This window comes from Erpetoichthys calabaricus, chromosome 2 (genome assembly GCF_900747795.2).
Source record: "Erpetoichthys calabaricus chromosome 2, fErpCal1.3, whole genome shotgun sequence".
Taxonomy (NCBI): Eukaryota; Metazoa; Chordata; class Cladistia; order Polypteriformes; family Polypteridae; genus Erpetoichthys; species Erpetoichthys calabaricus.
The window spans coordinates 38,016,663-38,033,122 of record NC_041395.2 but is presented as its reverse complement, the minus strand read 5'-3'; the positions used below and the strand labels follow the sequence as shown (position 1 = coordinate 38,033,122).

Below are 16,460 nucleotides of genomic sequence, written 5' to 3'. Positions count from 1 at the left end.
TATTTGTATACTGCTGGAAATTGGCAGCTGAAGAATAAACGTGTGTGTTGTGTGGTGAACCTGTGTCCTGCCTGTCTGTATTGGGTTGGGGCGGCTGTACGCGCCCGGGAATCACAATAGGTAGATTGAACTAACTATAGCTATCAACACCACCTAATGATTAAGATCTTACCCAGTGAGCACCAGGGCTCAAACATAAAATATTTTCTATTCTAGATTCTTTCCCTTGTTCCACAACTATGGATGAAAAAACTCCATTATTTCGTAAGATTGACTTGTGCAATTCAACATGACAACTTATCAGTCCAACTGAAAGGAGGAATGGCACCCTAAAGAAGTCCTAAACCAGTATATGTGACAAGATTTGTGTAAGACAAAGCCTTTAACTTAATCTGAAGACTTCCAGACTCATTTTATTCATCCTCACCACAACCTTCCTCTTTAGCGGGGCATCCAAGCTCCAAACCTCATGCATAGACCATACATGAGGTTCCTCCTCTTATGCTGCACTGTGGCAGCCAATGTGGCTTTTTTTCCTTAGTCATTGTAAAACAAGAAATTAAAATGTCACTGACAACATTTTGCCACTCAAAAAGGAACAGAAAGAAAAGCAACATTTTCAAATGATCTGTTTAAAAAAAAAAAAACTAAAGAAGAAAAACAAAGCATTTCCACAGCCCAATAGTCCAGCTTTGTGTCTTTTCTCTGCCTCCTTTTTACCTGAAGTTTACCCTCACCTTAAGGAGAATCAAGAACCATCAACTCATTGTCAGTCAGTTTAGAAATAAAAGTGAAAGAAGAAACCCCTTAAAAACACAAATATAAATTTCAATACGAAGGTAAATCAAAAAGTAAAATTATGCAGTAGCTACAATGGATAGAAGCTAACGCGAAACAACACATTTGTGATGGCTTATGGGAAGTTTGAACACGCAGAGCGCAATGCTCTACTGTTAGTCTAGTTGAAGCCAAGGCCAAATGAACATGGGCGCTCTTCTTCTGGATTGTATCATTGTTAAACAACGTGCCGTAGTGAGATTTCATTGAGCTGAGGGAGTGAAACCTGCTGAAATTCACTGAACGATGTTGATTTGCGCAGATCAGTAAGCTGTTTGGGTCATCACGCATTATGGCATGTGCAGAGCCATAGATGATATCCAGATGTGCAGTAACTGTGGTTGACCACCGTTGATGATTGACCTGATCAAGCTTTGTCGGTTATACTTGGTCTTCCCACTTTAAACCTGTCTACAAATTCACAAACTCTTTGTTGAGTTGTGTGGTTTTCACTTCTGTACTGAGCCAACATTCTTCAGTGACGTTCAGTAGGTTTCACTCACTCTGCCCAAAGAAATCTCACCGGAGCATATTGTTCAACATTGGCACAATCTACAGTGGAGCATCCATGTTCATTTGACCTTGGCTTCAAGTAGATTAACAGTAGAGTACTGAGATGTACATGTTCAAACTACTCACAAGCCATTGAGAATGTGTTATATTGCATCAGCTTCTGTCCATTGCGGTTACTGTGCAATTTTCAAATTGCCGTCACTTTTTGATTTACACTTGTACATAGTAATTAAATTAGTAAGAAGCAAAAATAAACCACCTGATTAAATCAAAGTAAACTCAAATCATAATTAACAAATGTCAAACCTTTATAATTTCTAAGAATTAGAATGTAGCAGTACTACAAAAAGAAAACACAAAAACACCTAAATTGATCAGCAGGTGACTAAACATGCTATTTAAATTGAGTTGCACTTGCCTCCACCTGATTGGCTATTCGCATTAATGAGCAGGTGAGCCTAACGAAGTGGCCACAGAATGTACAGGCACAAATGAAAGTGGAAACACAGTAAACCTGCAGGAAAATTTTCAGTACAATTTGAGCTTAGATAACTCTCATCACATTTTCCTATTTGTTTTAGTCTAGAGAAACTACCTGGCATTGCCAGGGAATATTTGTATAATAGTCTACGGTAAGAAAGCAAATATTTTTGTCTTTTTTAAATGCTGATCTTTTTATTATTGCTGGATGAAATGAAAGTGTCCCATTCATCTCAACCACCCACATATTGTCTCTCTTGATCCATACCACCAAACTTTCTCCATGGCTTCTGTCAAGGCTCTTATGACCCTCCTCTTTGCAGACCCCATTATCCCCAGCAACCACCCTGCAAAACCCTAACGATCCACCTCAGAAAGTCCTCCAACCACTAATCCAGCACTTCTCCATGAGCTCCTGGTATTTTGTTTTCTTTCTTTCATTTGCCCGTTTCGTGCATTTTTCCCCAAACACTGTAAGTTTAATTACAATCAACTGTTTGGTGGTCAAAGAACTGTTTGTGTGACATGGTCTGGAAATTTTAACTGCTTGCTCAGATCAACTCTAGTTAGAGGCGGTGGTGAGGGAACCAATCCAAATTTTTGCTGATCATGAGGTTTCTCTCCTTCTTTGAGGAAGAAGATAATCTTCTTTGGTGAATGATGTTGTCTGTTGGTGCTGATTGCTGTGGTTACGTTGTTGACACCTGCCTTCAGCTCCTACTCATGGCACCAACAGAAACAGTTTTCAATAAATGCTGTTTGGCAGCTACTAAGGAGGAGTTCCAATCGCCCTTACCTAGCACAACGAGGACAAGCAGCAGTCTTGCTCTTCCCCCATATTTGCAGGGTTTTAGGACTTGGGAGGGCATCATAAACAGCTTTGGCAAGGAACTGAATGTGATGAAGGTCTGTCTACCAGATGTTCTCCGAAGTTATTATGCATTGGAGTGCATCCTCCCACCCAATCCATTCTTCCTACAGCAAGTCCCACCATCAAACTTGCTCATTTTTATTCCACAACTGCTCAGACTTTCACCCAAAGAAGGTGGTGTCTTTCATCACCTTTGGAATCTGCAAAGTTAACTGTGTTATTACAGGAGACAGCACCAGTGATGGTATTCTATAATGTTATAAAGGCAATTCAAAGTTGTTTCATTCATTGTCAATATAAAATTTCACCTGTAAACCGTAGAAGTTTGAAAGTACAAGCAGTGGTAACAGTAATCAGAACATGGTCAGAAATCTTGGTGTGACTCTGGACTCATCGCTTTCATTCATATATCTTGAACCTATCACAAACTTGACAAAAAGACACAAATTAGTTTGGGGCATCCACCCGTTTATTATTTTCCTGGCTGCAAATTAGTTGAATAGTGGTAGTACAGGTTAGAGTCCACAAGAGAACTGATTTCCTTGCACAAAGATGGCGGCTTTTAAGGAGAGCAGAGGAAGTGACATCATTACTGGGGTCAGAACCAGAAGTGGAGTCATTGGGGCCGTGACCAGAAGCGACATCATCAGTAAGCCCAGAAAAACGGAAGTGATGTCATCGGGCCAGGTGGAATTTCCCATAACTGGTCTGCAGAGAAGTGAGAGAAAGAGTTAGTGCACTCCGCCACCTCTTGGTCTGGCATGGAATCACTCTCATTCAGTCCCTTTAGCTGCCTCCCATGCGCACATGTGCAACAACTCTTTCTCACCATTTATGCCATGCAACGCCTTGTTCAGACACTTGTTCTCTGTCTTGGCTGGACTATTGCTACTTACTTTAGCTGTTATCAGACCCTTCTGCTCCTCCAGAAAGCAGCTGCTCGACTAGTGTTCTTGTACTACTCCTCTGCTTCAGTCTCTCCACTGGCTTCCTGTTGTTGCAAGGATCCAATTCAAAATGCTTGTCTCTTCCTGCAATTCTCTAATCAGTTCTGCTCTTGAATATGTCCAATCCTTGTTCTCTCCGTTCATCCCTTCAAGAAGTCTCTGTTCTGCCTCAGCATGTCTACTGACCATTCCTCCTCTTCCCAGATGTGCCAAGACTGGACAAAGTTTCTTCATTCTTGCTCCAAAGCTGTGGAATGATCTCCCTTTATGTACGAGTATTTGTACTGCAGCCAATTTACTTGAGTTTAGGCATCTTTTGAAAACATACACTTTTTAAAAAATATTTTGGATCTTTTTGGCTTTGCTCTTAACAAGATAGCTGCTGTTATCTTGACAAAGAGTTTAGAATACTGATGTCAGTCATAGAGAAGGTGTAGGTATAATTATGTTCTAGTTCTCCTTTGTGCTCATTTTTTTCATCGTGTTCATTCTTGTATGTATTTTAATTTGCTAACTTGCTTTGTAAGTCATCTTGGGTAAAGGCATCTGTTAAATAATAATAATAATAATTTATATTATTATTATTATTAATTTATTAATCAATTATTATTCACCAACACGCAAACCCTGGTCTCCTTACTGTGAGATGGTGCCACCGTGACACCCTTTGTAGTAAGCCTGTAGTACTAATTTGACTATTTACACAATTTTCTACTGATTTTGATGAATTACTGCTGGTTTAAGTTTTAATCAGGATATACAATTCAGATTACAGCTAACCTTTCAAAACCCTTGATCAACAAATGCCAATATTTTTGGAAATATGTGATACATGAATTCTTATGCATTTGCTAGAAGTAAGATGGCTATGCTTTAGTAATTAAAAATGCACACCTGTTTTCCAGGAAGAGCTTGGTGATAATGTCTCAGAATATAATCACAAGACAGGAGTTCACACAGAGTCAGGAGCTGTTGGTTTCAGTGACTTTATTAACACATAATAAGGCTGCACTCTGTCCACAGAGAAAGCCGCTATTCCTGGGCTCAGAGACATTTTTATACACGGCTTAACATAGATAAGACAGTTTGACACTGCTGCTTATGCTAAAGGACAACCCCTAGTGACATTTTGCCACCTTTGTCCGATCACTTTCAGTCGAGCCCACTTTCCATTAGGTTATGCTTATCCATGCCCAATATTTTTTATACAAATCCTCCACCCAGTTTTTGGCATCAACTTCCTGGGTGTTATTTTACATTGGTGGAGTGGTTACATGTAAGACTCAGTGCAATTTGGTGCATTCCAGTGCTTAAACTGCACTGGTGAGATTACAATATACTTTAAAAATAATGATGTCTTATTATGCAGAATAACATAGTAAAATAATTTCTTAATCATATGATACATTCTAATTTATATGCATACTACATTCTAATTATCCAGTGTGTGATTGTGTATAAAATATCCAGTAAATATTCACTTAGATATATTTCCATAATATCCAGCTTATTTGAAACTATCTTCATATTCAACCAACACACAGTCCAGGGTCTCACTGTGGAGGTTCTTCTGTTGTGTACAGGGTTCTGCAATTGTATAGTTCAGTGGACTGCCTCTCCAGGTTAGACACTGTAGCAGTAAATGAGTACAGAGAAGAATGATCCAGAACTCTGTTAAAGGTTAATCTCCGGGACATGGGGGTGTAGAGCCTGTGGTGTCCTGGATAACGGACTATCTGTTGGGAATTCTGAGGTTTTTGTGACTCAAGGACTGTGTTTCTGATACGGATGTGCGCAACACTGGAGCACTACCAGAAACAGTCCTGACTCTTCTACTCTTCACTCTGTACACCTCAGATTTTAAATATAACTGCAGGTTGTGTCACTTACAGAAATTCTTAGATAATTATGCACTTATGGCGTGTATTGATAAAGGGGATGGGACAGAGTACAATAGTCAGGCGGAGAACTTTGTTTTTCAGTGCAGAAAGAACTGTCTGCAACTTAACACCAGCAAAACCAAGGAACTGGTTATTGACTTTGACCACACCAAACAGCCTCTATGTCTGGTCAGTATTCAGGGAGTGAAAGTACAGGTGATCTACTCCTACAAGTACTTGGGGGTCCACATCAATGACAAGTTGGACTGGTCTCATAACACAGATGAGCTCTATAAGAAAGGGCAGAGCAGGATCTGTGTTATTAGGAGACTACATTCATTTAATGTAGGAAGTGACATCTTTCACATCTTCTACAACTCTGTGATGGCCGGTACAATTTTCAATGCTGTGGTGTGGTGGCAGGTAATATCACCTCAATAGAGGCCCACCGAATCAACAGACTAATTAGAAGGGCAGACACAGTTATAGGAAACACTCTGGATGCCCTGTAGGTAGTAGTGAAACTGAGAAATACAGATATTTGTCAATATGCTTTTTTGAGATTCCTGAGTAAAGTCCATCCATCCATCCATTTTCCAACCCGCTGAATCCGAACACAGGGTCACGGGGGTCTGCTGGAGCCAATCCCAGCCAACACAGGGCACAAGGCAGGAACCAATCCCAGGCAGGGTGCCAACCTACCGCAGGACACACACAAACACACCCACACACCAAGCACACACTAGGGCCAATTTAGAATCGCCAATCCACCTAACCTGCATGTCTTTGGACTTTGGGAGGAAACCGGAGCGCCCGGAGGAAACCCACGCAGACACGGGGAGAACATGCAAACTCCACGCAGGGAGGACCCGGGAAGCGAACCCAGGTCTCCTAACTGCGAGGCAGCAGCGCTACCACTGCGCCACCGTGCCGCCCGACCTGAGTAAAGTCCTCTTGTATAATATTTTTCATTTTATTGTTATATATTTACTTCATATAATGAACACTTTAATAAGATCATATAACATTACCAAGATTAATAAACTGTTAAATGTATAGACATACTCTAACATTGTCATTTCAAACAGAAGACATGCTTCAATTTTTGGTGCATCCCAGTTCCACTGGTGCCCCATCATTTACATGCTGGCCTAAATTAATGTTTTGTATTCGACCTAGACTCTCCCTTCTGTTCACTGTTGACAGGAATGATTAATGCTGACAACACTTTTTTCCATACTTATGTCTGATTGTCTGAGTGCACCTTGTGCTCCGACAACTCCAAGCATAGTAAGAGTAGGGGCATCAAAAGTACTTTGGCCACAGTGGTTGATATTTGGTTAGTGGACAGTGTAACAGAGATCTAGCCGGGGAAGGTTGCTGCTAAAAAGTTACCTTTGATGTTAAAGTGCCTACTTAGTCACAGGTAATAACAAAATTCTGCATTGGCTCAGCTGGCTAAATGGGGGCCAATCAGCACTGAGGGCAATACCCACATTCATGGGCCAGTGATATCAGCCAGTACAAATAGACCCCTGGTTGAAACTGCCCTGTGGAGCAAAGTATACTGAAAACGTAAATTCAGAACCTCTGTAGACCTACTGATGTGATACTTTATAGTCAGTAACTTATCTATTAGAATGTCAAAACTCCCCTCACATAAGGGTGACCAAATCTACAGTACTGAAGACTGTTTCCTACCACTACACCCTTTTCGAATGACAAACTTGTATAGTAAGTCATAATTTCGAGATACTAACTCGAAATGAGATACTAAGTTATAGTTATGAGATGCTAAGTTGGAATAATGTGACAAGTAAAAAAATTAAATATATACGGCATATGTATTTTAATTACTTTTTCAATAGAAACAGAAATCTCCCAGATACACCATATAGCCGATACTTAAAGCTGGACCAACGTCAACTCAGATTCAAATTTGTGCAAAAATTGGCTTGATCGTTTTGTGTGATTCACAAACAAACAGATAGCTTACTATTCTATTTATATAGATGTCAATGAGTGAGTGGCATACTTAGGAGTAGTGTTAGCAGACCGTTCTTAAATATTTCTTAACCCTGGCCAATGTTGTTGGGTACATTTCTATTACTGTGGTACTTATAAAAAAAAATGCTTCTGCTGATCTGGGGGCTACGCTTTAAAAACAGAAATAAATAGCAAAATATAGCACAATGATAAATAAATAGCATAAACGATAGCATAAATGGTTCAGGTGGCTAAGTAAAGGACAGTCAGCGTTTAGGGCTGTTCCCGCTGTTTTGGGGGCTAGGCTTTAAAAATAAACAGCATAAATGATAAATATACTGTAGCCTAATGATAAAAAATAGCATGATTGATAAATACAGTAACTTGTATATTCGGTAACAGGGCACCAAAACACAGATATTACAAAAATAATATTCAATACTATACTGCATCTCTTATTTCTGCAATAATACAAAACCTGTACAACTGAACATTTTAATACGATCTTGTACAGTTAACAAGATTAATAACTGTATAAACTTACTCCAAGTTAATTCAGCCAGTGACTCAGAAGCGGTATGAAAGTATGGTAGCTGCTCTGGTTTAAACGTGTTAGAAAATGACACGACATGTTATAAACGACTCCTTTTTTTCATGTATTGCACTGTATCGAACTCGAGACAAATCCCCGATTTTCAACCCTCTGCCTGATTAGCATAGAGACACGCCCCCCTCGCCAGAGCAGTGACGCAGAGCTCTGCCCCCATTCAGATTCCGCAATACCACAGAGTAGCAAACGCTGCTTTTAATGGGTTTGCATTCTCAGAACTTTAAAACATTTATGTATCGACACTTCTAGCAAAATTCGTGGCGTGCTGCCGATTTCGGGCGGACTCGGACACTTCTTTCGGATTTCTTTTGCTGTGAGTACCTAGTGACCTTGTTTTAGAGTCCTGCTGTTTGGGAAGGCTAGGGGTTAGTTTCACTTCCGCCTTATAACTCGGGCTGGAAATTCCGAATTGTTATGCTGATGTGGAGTTCGGTCAGGGTTTAAATGATAAGACGGTAAATGCAGGATACAGGACTGACAAACTTGCCTCGCTGCCACTAACCTCTCCCTGGAGTCGAAAGAAAAGTCTCACAACTTTCGGAGTGGCATGGCCATGCCGGTAAGTTGTTTTTGTTTGTGTTTCGCTTTCTGTTTATTGCTCTCCTGGGATTTCGTTGTTTCATTCATTTTCGAGGAAATTCTCTGCCTGTGTGGTTTAGTCGGTCTAGTTTGAATGTGTGTTTGCTTAGAATACAAGACAAATTTCATTAAAATCCGTTTTCCCGAGGCTTCCCAAACGGCCAACCCATTTTGGAGAGAGCTTTAAAACCAGCCGATGAGACTTACAAGAAACATAATAGCGAAAAATACTGTTAAAACCATAGTCCGAGTAGGCTATGCAAAGTATTGTAATTTTTTATGACAACACCAGAAACGTTAGCATGTATTTATATAAAATACTTCACAGTAACGAGTGCTAAACAGAGTTACCAAAGGAAATGAAAACTGAAGAACCGGACAGACGAAGTTGTCACAAAATATTTTGCTGCCTCTCCTTAATTTCTTATCATTAGACTTGGTCAAAGATTAATTGTAAACTATTTATTAATCTGCTAGTTTCTGTGTCTTTGGTAGAATAATCAAACACTTGTATATTCTTTTAACGAACTGTGTTTTAACAAAAAGAGTAAAATGGCTTCTCAATTTGGGAATAAGGCAGACAAAGAGGCAAATATTGGCGACTTATTTACAGTTTATTCCTGTTTTTTTGTTGCACCTTAAATGCTGCTACATTTTGAGTATGTAGACCGTAGGTGGTGGTGAATGCCTGTTTTTGAACATACAATATTTGGGTTAGTGGAGGATGAACGTCCACAAGGGACAAATGCCACGGGTAAATACCCCATAAATTAAATTTTTATTTACCAACCTTTTTTCGTTATTCAAATCCACACACAGCAGGGCAAAATCACCCCACTCCCACATAATAATGTTCAAGAAAAGGCAAAAATAAGTGACAACTATAAGTACAAGATTAAACAGAGAATTACAAAACTGGGCAGGTGGCACACAGCATAGGTGGAGGGAGCAGAAATTCTAACCCAAAGTTGTAGCTGGTGAGAAACTGGGTGGAAAAAGAAGCTTGTCCAATGTTAGAAGATGTTATATTGGAGGCCACAACTGTTAAAGGTCTATTCTCCCAATGGCACAGTTTAGCGATAATTAATGGAGTGCTGAAGCAAATGTGGTAGGATCCTGTGATGGGGGAATCGAGGTAGCAGATTGTAGTTCTTAGGGAACTTATAGAGAAGGTGGTGCAGTGCCTGCATGATACTTCTGGTTGCGGATATTTAGGGGATACAGAAACAATGCCGTCACCAGATGTTTTACTGGAGACAGTGCTGTCAGAATGTGGAGGACTGTTGCCAGTGCTGTGCCATTGCAACAGTACCCTGTGAGACGCTCCATCGGTTCTGTTTTTTTTTTTTTTGTGTGAATTTCCCCTTGTGATTAATAAATAGATATCTATTTATCTATCTATCTATGTCCAGGTAGTTATGGACTATTTTACAATATGGTCTGAGGCCTATGCATTGCCAGACCATAAGACAGTGGTGTTGGCTGATGCCTAAATCCATGGCCTTATCAGCAGGTTTGGGGTGTCGACTGAGCTACATTCTGATTGGGGTGGAACTATGTATTCCAGCAGTTATGACTCGATAGAAAGAACACCAGGACAACACCCTTGCCACCCACAGTTGTGTGGTTCCTAAGTGGTTAATTTGGACCCTCACCACCCAACTAACACTAGTCACCAGCCAGCAACTAATGATGACAGTGATGGCTTTCCATTCTACAGTGCAAGAGTCAACAGGGTGTGCTCCAGCACTGTTAATGTTAGGACATGAAGTTAGAATTCTGCCAGACGTTGTTTTTGGGCTTCCTTCTGCTGCCCCAACAACCACCTTGGGTACAGAATATGTCTGCCAGCCAGGTACAAATTTCAGGCTGCAGAGAATTAACAAAAATGACACTGTGATGTCCATGCCAAGGGAAGTAGGAGAATCGTCTGTGGACAGAGGAGAAGAGGCTGGTGCCCAAAATTAGACAGTCTCTGTGTTGGACCTTGCCGAGTCTTTGATTGTGTGGGGAAAGTTGTTTATTGGGTTAAAATGACTTCCCTAGGCTGAAGAGTCTTTTTACATCAGGACCATACTGAGGTAGTGCAGTAGCTGCCCCTGCTCCCACTTCAAAGAGAGCTATAGATTGCCCTGCCTCATGACCATCCATTGCTTTGCCCACCAACCAGGATCTGTTGCCCTCACCGTTCCCTGCTCTTTCTGCTGAACCATCATCAATTACAGAAAGTCCTCTCTATGCCCTGGGGCCTCATGTATAACGCCATGCATAGAACTCACACTATAACATGGCGTAAGCACAAAAGCGGGAATGTATGTACGCACAGAAAAATCCAGATGAATCTGTATGTCCGCAAACTTTCAGGTTCTTCCACTACATAAATCCTGATCAGCGTGAAAAGCAACGTACGTGCACGCGCCTTCTGTCCCGCCCCAACTCCTCCCAGAATTACGCCTCTTTGAATATGCAAATCAATATAAATAGCCTTCTGTGAAAAGACAATGGGAAAAGCACGGGGGGAAATACAAGAATTTCAGTGAATACCAAGTGGAGGCAAAGGAAAAACGTACTATTTGTTGGTTTAAACAGTGGTATAATCAACAAAAGGAAGTTGATCGAGTGACAGAGTGTCGGAGATCCTCGAAGGCTCAAGTTCACAAAGTCACACAGTGCCCGAAATAAAAAAGAAATCACATATCAAAGTCGCCGTGAAAAGGCGAGTCGTAGCCCACCGTCTGACTGTCCTATGAAAGCTTATTAGGGTACAGACAAAAAAATAGGCACAGAGTGGGGAAAAAAGCACGAAATGTCAACTTTAATCTCGAAATTTCCACTTTAATCACGTAGTTTATTTTGCCATTAAAGTAGAACATCATAAACTTCATCTTAAAATCGTTTAATTTACTAGTTTCTCAAATCCCATTGTAACTAAAGTGGCACATTAAATGCTTTGTTCTGTATTTGATCTTCTATGTGCTCTACATGTGTGAATCACTACCTGCTTCTTAAACGGGCTTTCTCTTTTTCCGACAGGACACATAATCCATTACATTCGTGATATTACAGCTCTCTGAATAATTAAAATACTGAGATGTATACGTGATAACATGCTTTCATTCCTATCATCATGAAAAAGATATTAAACATGGGAACACGGTGGCGCAGTGCTTGTTCATGTCTCATGCAAGAGGCTTGCTGCACCATGCGTGACCTTTGATGAAATAATTTATTACAGAAGTACTGTCTCTTTCAAACGTACTAACCTCCAATTCCTGTCCTTACTTTTCTTTCTCCAAATACCCAATCGCCACACAATCAGCTATATAGACGTGAAGCCATCTGTAAGCTTAAAACGCTGATTCTTCAAAACTTCTAAGGAACATTGAAATATCTTCGTAGTACATGTTTAATTATTATATCCTTCTATCCTTCCAGTGTCGCGTCAGCACCAGCAAGAATACAACGCAATGCAGGAACAATCCCTGAACTAGCTAGTGCTGCAGCACCGTGTCCTCACATGTTTAATTATTAACAATAAAGATTATTTAAATGAAGTTAAAGTTTTATTTGTATAATATAATCAACATATTTTGCTGCATTTCATCTTAAAAATGATATCGTCATCATATGTAAATACGCGCTTCATAAAGTGGCGCAGGTTGTGCAATATTATAACTGTAGTGCAAGTTTACAGTGAGGTAATTGTACTTATAAGTACAAACAGTTCTACAAGGAGCACTTGATGGACTGATTGAGTGCGTTTATAGTTCTTGGGATGAAACTTTTTCTAAACCGCGAAGTCCGTACAGGGAAGTCTCTGAAGCGTTTTGCCTTGGCTCAGGCAGCGTCTGCTTCATGCTGTATACCGATAATTCTCTTTCCGATCAGCTGCTGCTGTGATTCCCCACTCAGATACAGTGATATAAATACTCTGAGTGGTGCAGTGAGAGTAATATGGAAAAAGATGATCTGCTGTGGCAACACCTAACGGGAGCAGCTGAAAGAAGAAGAAGATGCAGTGAGAGTTACAACGCTAAAGCAGTTATGGTATTTGGAATACTATGGCTATTCCCTGGACCATTATATTGCTGCAGGTTAATTACAATCAGATGCATTACACTAATAAGCAATATGCAGTTAGTTTCAGTGTATTTATAAAGCCGCGTCAGGAATGTGGAGCTAAGAAAGAAATGGTGACCAAACAGGAACAGTAGCACTGCTTTGACGCTGGGTGCCGCCAGTCTGCAAAACCGAGCAGAGAAATTGCGTACGCCAAGGTATGAGTTACCGTGGAAATGTGCGTGGCTTTACGCCAAGTTTAGGTTTTATACATCGCGATTTGAGCGTGGAAACGTTCGTATGCAACATTTCTGTACGTACGCACCGTTTATACATGAGGCCCCTGATCCCTAGAAGATCAACCCATCAGTCTTAGCTACCAGGATTATTTGTTACCTCAGGGGCGAGGAACCGCATAAGGGGCAATGTGACACTGGGCAGATGGCAGACAGTGATTATAGAAATTATGACAGGGTGGATACATCTGCTGAACGGAAATAATCTGAATGAGGGGAGATAGGAGAGCTGTAAACTGACAAGAGCAGAAAGGAATACTAGGTGTTTGTAGCAGGGTGTTATAATTAACAGGTTGATAGAGAGAGGGCAGGAGGACGTTGACTAAATTAGCAGAGGGAGAGAGAAACAGGAGGACATTGCCTTATTGCAATTTTAGTGGATTCTCAAGGCTGCAAGATCAGGGAGTCAGCAGTCGTGCAACGGTTGCAGCATGGCACAAAACTGACGGGAGGGTACAGTACCTGAGCTGAGGCTACTTCTCACATCCATGCATGCGAGTCATTACAGTATTAACAGACTAGCACTGTATTCTCCAGTCCATTTTGGGGTGAATGTGGTCTCTGATAATGTTGGTGGCCCTGTTGTGGCAGCGTATGAGAGAGAGAATTCTCCCAAAGATTTTGTCAGCCACTTTCTACACTCTGCAGGGTAATCCAGTCTGAGGCAGTACAGTCCTCATACCAGACAGAGATGCGGGTGGTCAACAGGGGTGCAGCAATGGAGGGACAATTCCAAGGCTCTGTGACTGGCAGGAGGCCTCAAAAATTTAGAACATAATTTTATCAATATTTATTGGCAAGATTTTAAAAATACATTTAAAAGAATAACTTGCGTGTGATTTAGAAACTGAGTTTTTTTGTTTTTTTTTGCCAACATTTGCAATTTAAACTCCAACACCAGAATGGATCAGGCCGGTTTTCTCGAACTTAAATTGGAGCTTACAATCCACATGCTTGTTAGACAATGTTAGGCATGTCTTTGTTTTGCTTAATTGAAATGTCATTCAGATTCTGTGTTCCAGAAAAAGAGAGTACAGCAAGAAAAGCTCAAATAAGAGAGTAGAGGGCGACAGTTAGTCAACCCAATTTTTTTCTCAAAGTAAAGGTCAGTTTACTCACATTAGTCCATTCTCCATATGTGGTGCAAATAAACTGTTTACAGGCTCATCCAGTCAAACCAAGAAACCAAAAAAAGCTAATCTGAATATTCCTTGCAGGCATATGCTTGTTATTAAGTAATCCACAAGGAATGTGCTGTTTGTCTTGATAATGATTTTAATGCTAGACAGCTTTTTACTAAGAGTCTGTGAGCTAATGCTGTTTATGAACCAGAAGACATTGTCATCTGTAAAGTAGAAAAATAGACCCCAATTGGTTAAATTCTGGCTGTTCTTCATTGACTGCTGGCTCCACTTGCAGAATCCAATTGGTGTTCAGTGTTACAAAATAATTAAGTTGGGGTCCACACAGTCTCTCTACTGTGCACCAGCTACATATTTATTTTTCTGTCCGCATTCTGTCCTCCTTAGGCCGGATTTATACTTCACGCAACGCATGCTGCAGCGGAAGCTCCTGCTACGCAAGTGTTTTACTGTTTATACTTGTACGTGTACTTTGCGTAAATCTGAAGGAATCCACCAGGTGGCAGTGCGAGATGATATCACGGTGAGAACAGGTTTGGTTTCGCTGTGTTGTGAATTGCCTTGAACACCCATTAAATTCCGATGACACCTTACTGCAATATCTCTGAAAAGGATGTTTAATGATTAAATCCATCAGTCCAGGGATTTGTCCATTTCAGCTAGCATTGGGCACGAGGCAGAAACAATCCCTAGATGGGGCATCAGCTCATTGCAAGGTGAATAGAAGCACACACATACACTAGTGTAAATTTGGTGTGACCAAATCTGCATATCTTTGGAAGGAAACCGGAGCACACTGTGGAAACCCAGCAGGAAAACATGGAAACTCCAGGCAGGGAATACCAGCGATGTGACTCCCTGCAAGACAGCAGTGCTAGCGCTCCGCCACCATGTAACCCCCATGTGTGTAATTATTAACAGTATTCATTATTTAAACAAAATTACTGATTTATCTGTAACATATAACATACACACTTTAATGCATTTCATCATGAAAGTGATATCAAGTATAAATCCTAAGGATTCTAAATGTGCGGAGAGTTAGAATATCATACATTTAATGTGCTCGATGTGGCGATCTATAGCTGGCGATCTGCTGCTGTCGGGACCGGATGGAAGCCCTAAAAAAAAAAAAAGCACACAACACGGTATGTGAGACTTTTAAAATGTACCGTGTCATTACTATCGTGAATATCTGACGCTTGAATATAAAAGCACCACAAATACATCTGTATGTCAGCATTTTGCTTCACGACATCGAACCATTCATCAAACATCGAAGTGCACACACCGATCTCGTAGGATCCGCAAAGCTTTCTGTCACATGTAGATGGTAAACAGAGACTCTGACGTCACATTCCAACTTTTAGTACACTGTGCCCCCCGACTTTTTGCTGGTACTGCAACTTGAACATGCGTCGCGTTAATTTCTGAGGACCTACTCAGAGGACGCATCAAATGAACGCTGAGAACGCGCGGCAGCCATGTTGCGGGCGCGTACGCGTTCTGAGCGTGAAGTATAAACGAGCCCATAAGGTCATCTTGAAAATGGTGATGTGTATTCTTTATTAACTTTATACTTTCCTGGTAGACACTCAAAATCATTTTACATAATTTCGGTTGCTTTGAAAATGTCTGCTAAATAAAAATTATCATAAGGATTAAGCACTTACAGATCATTATGATGCAATATTTATTATGTTGAGCCATTTGTGAGACAGGGACACAGGCATCATCTTATTCCATTGAGTCACAGTGCCTCATTTTATATAAAAGTGATTGTCCTCTAGCCTCAAAGAGACAAAATCTGCTTAGCTGGGAAAAAATTAATAAAAAACAGGTCTGAATTTGCATAAGTCGCCCTAATTCAGAGTGTTCATAGAAATGTAACGATTAACTTCAGGAGGTAAAAATCCATAATAAACCAGAATAGTTATATTAAATATCGGAAATATTAAAATGTATGCTCCAATTTAAATGTTTAAAGTCCAAATATTCTCAATCATGGTACAAATTTGTAATTTTTCACCCTCGGATAAATACCCGTAGTGGGCTAGATCCTAAAAGTAACATCATACTTGTAATCACTGACCTTGAAATGGTCTAAAACAATACCCATCATGGAAATGTTAGAAATTTGTCATTTTTAGCCTATTGGTAGTGGCTTTTTGGAGGGCTTTTAAGTGTCCCTGGGGGGTAGGGAAATGTCTGGCAGCTATGCTTGACCAAATTTTGTGGCCTAGGCCAGTATGTAATCTGA

General features: G+C 40.5%; 1 protein-coding gene across 1 annotated transcript in view; it reads left to right on the top strand.

Moving 5' to 3' along the window:
• The first annotated feature begins 8,280 nt into the window (after nt 1-8,280).
• ripk3 (receptor-interacting serine-threonine kinase 3) overlaps nt 8,281-16,460 on the top strand; it is a 42,180-nt gene continuing 34,000 nt past the window's right edge. The window contains exon 1 of the mRNA XM_051922335.1: nt 8,281-8,437. The gene's annotated coding sequence lies outside the window, so the exon portion shown is untranslated. The remainder of the gene's footprint in view (nt 8,438-16,460) is intronic.